The 7,200-nt window shown below is 44.1% G+C and overlaps 1 pseudogene; it reads left to right on the forward strand.

Annotated features, from left to right (window-relative positions):
• Positions 1–7,200, forward strand: part of LOC111964130 (neuroligin-2-like) — a 118,815-nt pseudogene that overhangs the window by 91,895 nt on the left and 19,720 nt on the right.

Here is a 7,200-nt window from a genome sequence, read left to right on the forward strand (position 1 = left end):
AATCTACGACAACAATCCCCACTATTACTGGTCATCATCTACGACAACAATCCCCACTATTACTGTCATCATCTACGACCACAATCCCCACTATTACTGTCATCATCTACGACAACAATCTCCCACTATTACTGTCATCATCTACGACAACAATCCCCACTATTACTGTCATCATCTACGACAACAATCCCCACTATTACTGTCATCATCTACGACAACAATCCCCACTATTACTGTCATCATCTACGACAACAATCCCCACTTATACTGTCATCACTACGACAACAATCCCCACTATTACTGTCATCATCTACGACAACAATCCCCACTATTACTGTCATCATCTACGACAAACAATCCCCACTATTACTGTCAGTCATCTACGACAACAATCCCCACTATTACTGTCATCATCTACGACAACAATCCCCACTATTACTGTCATCATCTACGACAAACAATCCCCACTATTACTGTCATCATCTACGACAACAATACAATCCCCACTATTACTGTCATCATCTACGACAACAATCCCCACTATTACTGTCATCATCTACGACAACAATCCCCACTATTACTGTCATCATCACCATATTACCATTTCAATCATCAACACGATAGCACTAACATGTTTTAACTACTATTCAGGTATGTGTTAAAAATGGAAACCCAGAGAGGTGTATTTAAAGGCCCAATGCAGCCATTTTTTATATCAATATCATATCATTTCCTTACTATAATAGTTTTCCTTTAAAATTGACAAAAATAGCTTTTTCAGAAAGAATCAGTGGTCTGAGTGGGGAGGTTAACTTAAAACTAGCTGTTATTGGCAGTATGGTTTGGATCTCTCTTTGTTATTGGTCTATTAACCAATTTACCAACTGTGATGTCACAAGGCAAGCCGAAACTCTCGCCCATGCGAACAGGCTGATTAGAAGGTCCTATGTAGATTGTATTTTCAAACAGAAACTATTGGGAAAGAACACTGCTCAATTTCTTTTACACTTATATAGTGTTAGTTTCATCACCTGTTGTACAATGTGATACAAAACATAGGAAAACTGAATTTTGACTGCAGTGGGCCTTTAAAGACAAATGTTCCTCTTGCCTCAGTTCCATAGTMTCTAACTGAGCAACAAGGTAGTATGTCATTGAACCCTAGGATGATGTATGAATATCAATGAGGTAGGTAGAGTATTATGGGATAGAACTTTAGGCCCATATGAATATGGATAGGACTATCTGAGATTGAGCCACACATAGAATAGGTTCGTTGAATCAGATCAATATGCAAATTACAACATAATTAATTTGACTTCGGTATAGGAAATCTGATTGTAGATTCTACGGTGTAGAATATGAATCTCCGTTTGTGTATATGAGAGAGAGACTGGTGTATGAGTGAGCACTTTGAACTGAGTTAATATGGATGTGTGTGTCTGTCTGTCTGTGAGAGAGAGAGCACTATAACGAGGCCTGTCAATATGGATGTGTCTGTCTGTGAGTAGGAGAGAGCAGAGCTGAGCACAGAACTTGAGCTGCAGCTGAGACGAGTCTTAATTGATTTCACAGGGAGAGGAGCGGGGGAGGTGGCACATGCAGAGGATGGGGGATGGAATGGGGCGAAGGGGGTCTTAATTATTAATGACAGAATCTGCAGATGAAAACAGGGGGACAACAAGGCACTTTACATAACAGTGCAGCAGTACTCTCCTCTCTCTACCCGCGCTCTCGCTCTCGCTCTCACTCTCGCTCTCGGTCTCGCTCTCTCCATTCAACACAGCCACCAGTCAGTGGAAACACCAACACAGCTGTGTGCCGGCCTGTCGCCATTTTGTGTGCCAGCCGGCCTGCCTCCGTATGTGATATGAGAGAAAAGGTGGATTTGGCAAGCCTAAAGTTTACAGTGATTTAGTGGGGCTGGGGAGAGAGGCAGCATATCTGGACCAGTGCTCCCTCCATATGTAATACTTCACGGTGCCAAGGCTCCTCCTCTGATGCATGCATCATTAAAGCACTCTCTCTGTAGTGCCTTGAAGGCCTCATGAGCAGCTAGTGAGTGTCAGAGGGATGAAAAGACAGCGTAAATGGAGAGAGTGATACTTTCTCTAGATACAGACAGTACAGTGCCCTATATCTATTATACASTCAGGGATCTGAGTCCTCTGACCCTATTGTGACCCCCAGGTCTGTTCCAGAGAGCCATAGCCCAGAGTGGCTCAGCCATCTCCAGCTGGTCGGTCAACTACCGACCCCTCATGTACACCCAGATCCTGGCTAAGAAGGTAGGRTGCAGCTACGGGGACACAGGCGACCTGGTGGAGTGTCTGAGGAGGAAGAGCTTCAGGGAGCTGGTGGACCAGGACATCCAGCCGGCCAGYTATCARATCGCCTTCGGCCCKGTGGTGGATGGAGACGTGGTMCCCGACGACCCRGAGATTCTCATGCAACAGGTCGGACTCAGCCTCTAGCTCCAAAACAACATGTCTATTCTGTCTTTCAATTGTATTCTGTCTTTTAAAATTGTATTTCTATCCGTCTTTCTCACAGTCTTTTATATATTTGGCATTTTTATGCAACGTCTGCTCTTACTGTTTCTATAGCAGTGTCTTTTTCTTCCTCCATGTTCTGTGATGCTGTGTGTGTGTGTGTGCTGCCACCAGGGGGAGTTCCTGAACTATGACATCCTGCTGGGGGTGAACCAGGGAGAAGGGCTGAAATTTGTGGATGACAGTGAGGGGGATGATGGGATCTCTGCAGCCTCTTTTGACTACACCATCTCCAACTTTGTGGACAACCTGTATGGATACCCTGAGGGTGAGAGTTTGTTATAAATGTCCTCATACACACAAACATATTCGTCGCCCCCACAGGAGCAGAAGTAATGCTCCACTTACCCATGTGTGTTAATAATAGATAAATATTTTATTTTGCAATGCTTTAGTATTTCATTGGTGGGTATTCAAGGTCTCTCTGTTCCTTAACCTCCCCATCTCTTGTTACTCTCTAATCTATCTCTTGCTCTCATTCTCTGTCTCCCCCCCCTCTCACTCTCCCCCTCTCTCTGTCTCTCTCTCTCTCTCTCTCTAATCTATCTCTTGCTCTCATTCTATGTCTCCCCCCCTCTATCACTCTCCCCCCTCTCCTCCTGCTCACTCTCCCCTCTCTCTGTCTCTCCCCCTCTCTCTCCCCCTCTCTCCACCACCTCTCTCACTCTCCCACCTCTCTCTCTCTCTAGTTGAAGTACAAAATGGAAAATAATATAGGTTGTATTTACAAAGGTGTTTGTTCTTCACTGGTTGCCCTTTTCTTGTGGCAACAGGTCACAAATCTTGCTGCTGTGATGTCACACTGTGGTATTTCACCCAATAGATATGGGAGTTTATCAAAATTGGATTTGTTTTCGATTCTTTGTGGGTCTGTGTAATCTGAGGGAAATATGTGTCTCTAATATAGTCCTACATTTGGCAGGAGGTTAGGAAGTGCAGCTCAGTTTCCACCTCATTTTGTGCGCAGTGTGCACGGCAGCCTTTCTCAGTAGCAAGACTATGCTCACTGAGTCTGTACATAGTCAAAGATTTCCTTTATTTTGGGTCAGTCGCAGTGGTCAGGTATTCTTCCACTGTGTACTCTCTGTTTAGGGCCAAATAGCATTCTCGTTTGCTCAGTTTTTTGTAAATTCTTTCCAATGTGTCAAGTAATTATCTTTTTGTTTTCTCATGATTTGGTTGGGTCTAATTGTGTTGCTGTCCTGGGGCTCTGTGGGGTCTGTTTGTGTTTGTGAACAGAGCCCCAGGACCAGCTTGCTTAGGGGTCTCTTCTCCAGGTCCATTTCTCTGTAGGTGATGGCTTTGTTATGGAATGCTTGGAAATCGCTTCCTTTTAGGTGGTAGTAGAATTTAARGGCTCTTTTTTGATAAATAGCGAATATCAGCCTAATTATGCTCTGCATGCATTATTTGGTGTTTTAAGTTTTACTGGGGATATTTTTGCAGAATTTTGAATGCAGAGTCTCAATTTGGTGTTTGTCCCATTTTGTGAATTCTTGGTTGATGAGCGAACCCCAGACCTCACAACCATAAAGTGCAATGGGTTCTATAACTGACTCAAGTATTTTTTGCCAGATCCTAAATGGTATGTTGAATTTTATGTTCCTTTTGATGGCATAGYAGGCCCTTCTTGCCTTGTCTCTCAGATTGTTCACAGCTTTGTGGAAGTTACCTGTGGCGCTGATGTTGAGGCTTAGGTATGTATCGGTTTTTGTGTGCTCTAGGGCAATAGTGTCTAGATGGAATTTGTATTCGTGGTCCTGGCAACTGGACCTTTTTTGGAACACCATTATTTTTGTCTTACTGAGTTTTACTGTCAGGGCCCAGGTCTGACAGAATCTGTACAGAAGATCTAGGTGCTGCTGTAGTTCCTCCTTGGTTGGGGACCGAAGCACCAGATCGTCAGCAAACAGTAGACATTTGATTTCAGATTCTAGTAGGGTGAGGCCGGGTGCTGCAGATTGTTCTAGTTCCCTCCCCAATTCATTGATATATATGTTGAAGGGGGTGGGGCTTAAGCTGCATCCCTGTCTCACCCCCGGCCCTGTGGAAAGAAATGTGTGTGTTTTTTTTGCCAATTTGAACTGCACACTTGTTGTTTGTGTACATGGATTTTATAATGTCGTATGTTTTTCCCCCAACACCACTTTCCATCAATTTGAATAGCAGACCTTCATGCCAAATTGAGTGGAAAGCTTTTTTTAAATCAGCAAAGCATGAGAAGACTTTGCCTTTGTTTAGAATTTTTTGTTTGTCAATTAGGGTGTGCAGGGTGAATACGTGGTCTGTCGTATGGTAATTTGGTAAAAAGCCAATTTGACATTTGCTCAGTACATTGTTTTCACGGAGGAAATGTTTGTCTGCTGTTAATGATAATGCAGAGGATTTTCCCAGGGGTGATGTTGTTGCATATCCCCCGGTAGTTATTGGGGTCAAATTTTTCTCCACTTCTGTGGATTGGGGTGATCAGTCCTTGGTTCCAAATATTGGGGAAGATGCCAGAGCTGAGGATAATGTTAAAGAGTTTAAGTACAGTCAATTTAAAATTGTGGTCTGTGTATTTTATCATTTCATTTAGGATATCTTCAACCCCACAGGCCTTTTTGGGTTGGAGGGTTTGTATTTTGTCCTGTAGTTCATTTAATGTAATTGGAGAATCCAGTGGGTTCTGGTAGTCTTTAATAATTTATTCTAAGATTTTGTATTTGATCATGTATTTGTTTTTGCTGTTTGTTCTTTGTTATAGAGCCCAAAAGATTGGAGTGATTTATCCATATACTGTATATCCGTTTTGGATAGATAACTCTTCATGTGGTTGTTTGTTTAGAGCTTTCCAATTTTCCCATAAGTGGTTAGAGAATTTGGATTCTACAATTACATTGAGCTGATTTCTTATTATTATTATCTTTATTTTTCCGTAGTGTATTTCTGTATTGTTTTAGTGATTTGCCATAGTTCCCTAAAACACTTCTGCGAGCAAGCCTTTCTAATCGACCTGGCCCGGGTATCCTGGAAGGATAGTGACCTCGTCCCGTCAGTAGAGGATGCCTGGTTGTTCTTTTAAAGTGCTTTCCTAACCATCTTAAATAAGCATGCCCCTTTCAAAAAACGTAGAACTAAGAACAGATATAGCCCTTGGTTCACTCCAGACTTGACTGCCCTTGACCAGCGCAAAAACACCCTGTGGCGTACAGCACTAGCATCGAATAGTCCCCGCGGTATGCAACTTTTCAGGGAAGTCAGGAACCAATACACACAGTCAGTTAGGAAAGCAAAGGCTAGCGTTGATTGAGTGTGAAGCTATTTTGTAGATGACATCGCCGAGATCGAGGATCGTAGTAGTCAGTTTTAACTAGGGTAAATTTGGCGCGTGAGTGAAGGAGGCTTTGTTCGGATAGAAAAGCCGATTCTTGATTTGATTTTGGATTGGAGATGTTTGATATGAGTCTGGAAGGAGAGTGCAGTCTAAGCAGACACCAACGGTACTTATAGATGTCCACATATTCTAGTCGGAACCGTCCAGGTGTGGTGATGCTAGCAGGCGTCTGCGGTGCAGGCAGCGAATGGTTGGAAGCATGCATTTGGTTTTACTAGCATTTAAGAGCAGTTGGGCCACGGAAGGAGTGTTGTATGGCATTGAAGCTCGTTTTGAGGTTAGATAGCACAGTGTCCAGGAAGGCCGGATATATGAAGTGTCGTCTGCGTAGAGGTGATCAGGAATCGCCCGCAGCAAGCAACAATCACATTGATGTATACAGAGAAGAGTCGGCCCGAGAATTGAATGTGGTACCCATAGAGACTGCAGAGCGGACAACATGCTCCGATTTGACACCAATGAACTCTGTCTGCAAAGTAGTTGGTGAACCAGGCAAGCAGTCATTAGAAAAACCGAGGCTACTGAGTCTGCGATAAGAATATGGTGATTGACAGAGTCGAAAGCCTTGGCCAGGTCGATGAAGACGGCTGCACAGTAATGTCTTTTATCGATGCGCGTTATGATGTCGTTTAGTACCTTGAGCGTGGCTGAGGTGCACCGTACCGCTCGGAAACCGGATTGCACAGCGAGAAGAGTACGTGGGATTCGAATGGTCAGTGATCTGTTTTGCTTGGACTTTTCGAACCTTATAGGCAGGCGGGATGGATATAGGTCTGTAACAGTTTGGTCAGGGTGTCTCCCCTTTGAAGAGGGATGACCGCGGCAGCTTTCCAATCCTGGGGATCTCAGATGATACGAAGGAAGAGTTGAACAGGCTTAATAGGGTGCGACAATGGCGGCGGACAGTTTCGAAAATAGGGGGTCCAGATTGTCAAGCCCAGCGATTATTGTATGGGCAGGTTTTCCAGCTCTCTTCAGAACACTCTGCTATCTGGATTTGGGTAAGAGGAAGCTGGGGAGGCTTGGGCGAGTAGCAGGGGGGGGGGCGGGGCTGTTGGCCAAGGTTGGAGTCGCCAGGAGGAGACATGGCCAGCCATTGAGAATGCTTGTTGAAGTCTTCGATTATCACGGATTTATCGGTGGTGACCGGTTACCTAGTCAGTGCAGTGGGCAGCTGGAGGAGGTGCTCTTGTTCTCCATGGACTTTACAGTATCCCAGAACTTTTTGGAGTTAGAGCTACAGGATGCGAATTTCTGCTTGAAAAAGCTGGC

This window comes from Salvelinus sp. IW2-2015, linkage group LG5 (assembly GCF_002910315.2).
Source record: "Salvelinus sp. IW2-2015 linkage group LG5, ASM291031v2, whole genome shotgun sequence".
In the NCBI taxonomy this organism is placed as follows: Eukaryota; Metazoa; Chordata; class Actinopteri; order Salmoniformes; family Salmonidae; genus Salvelinus; species Salvelinus sp. IW2-2015.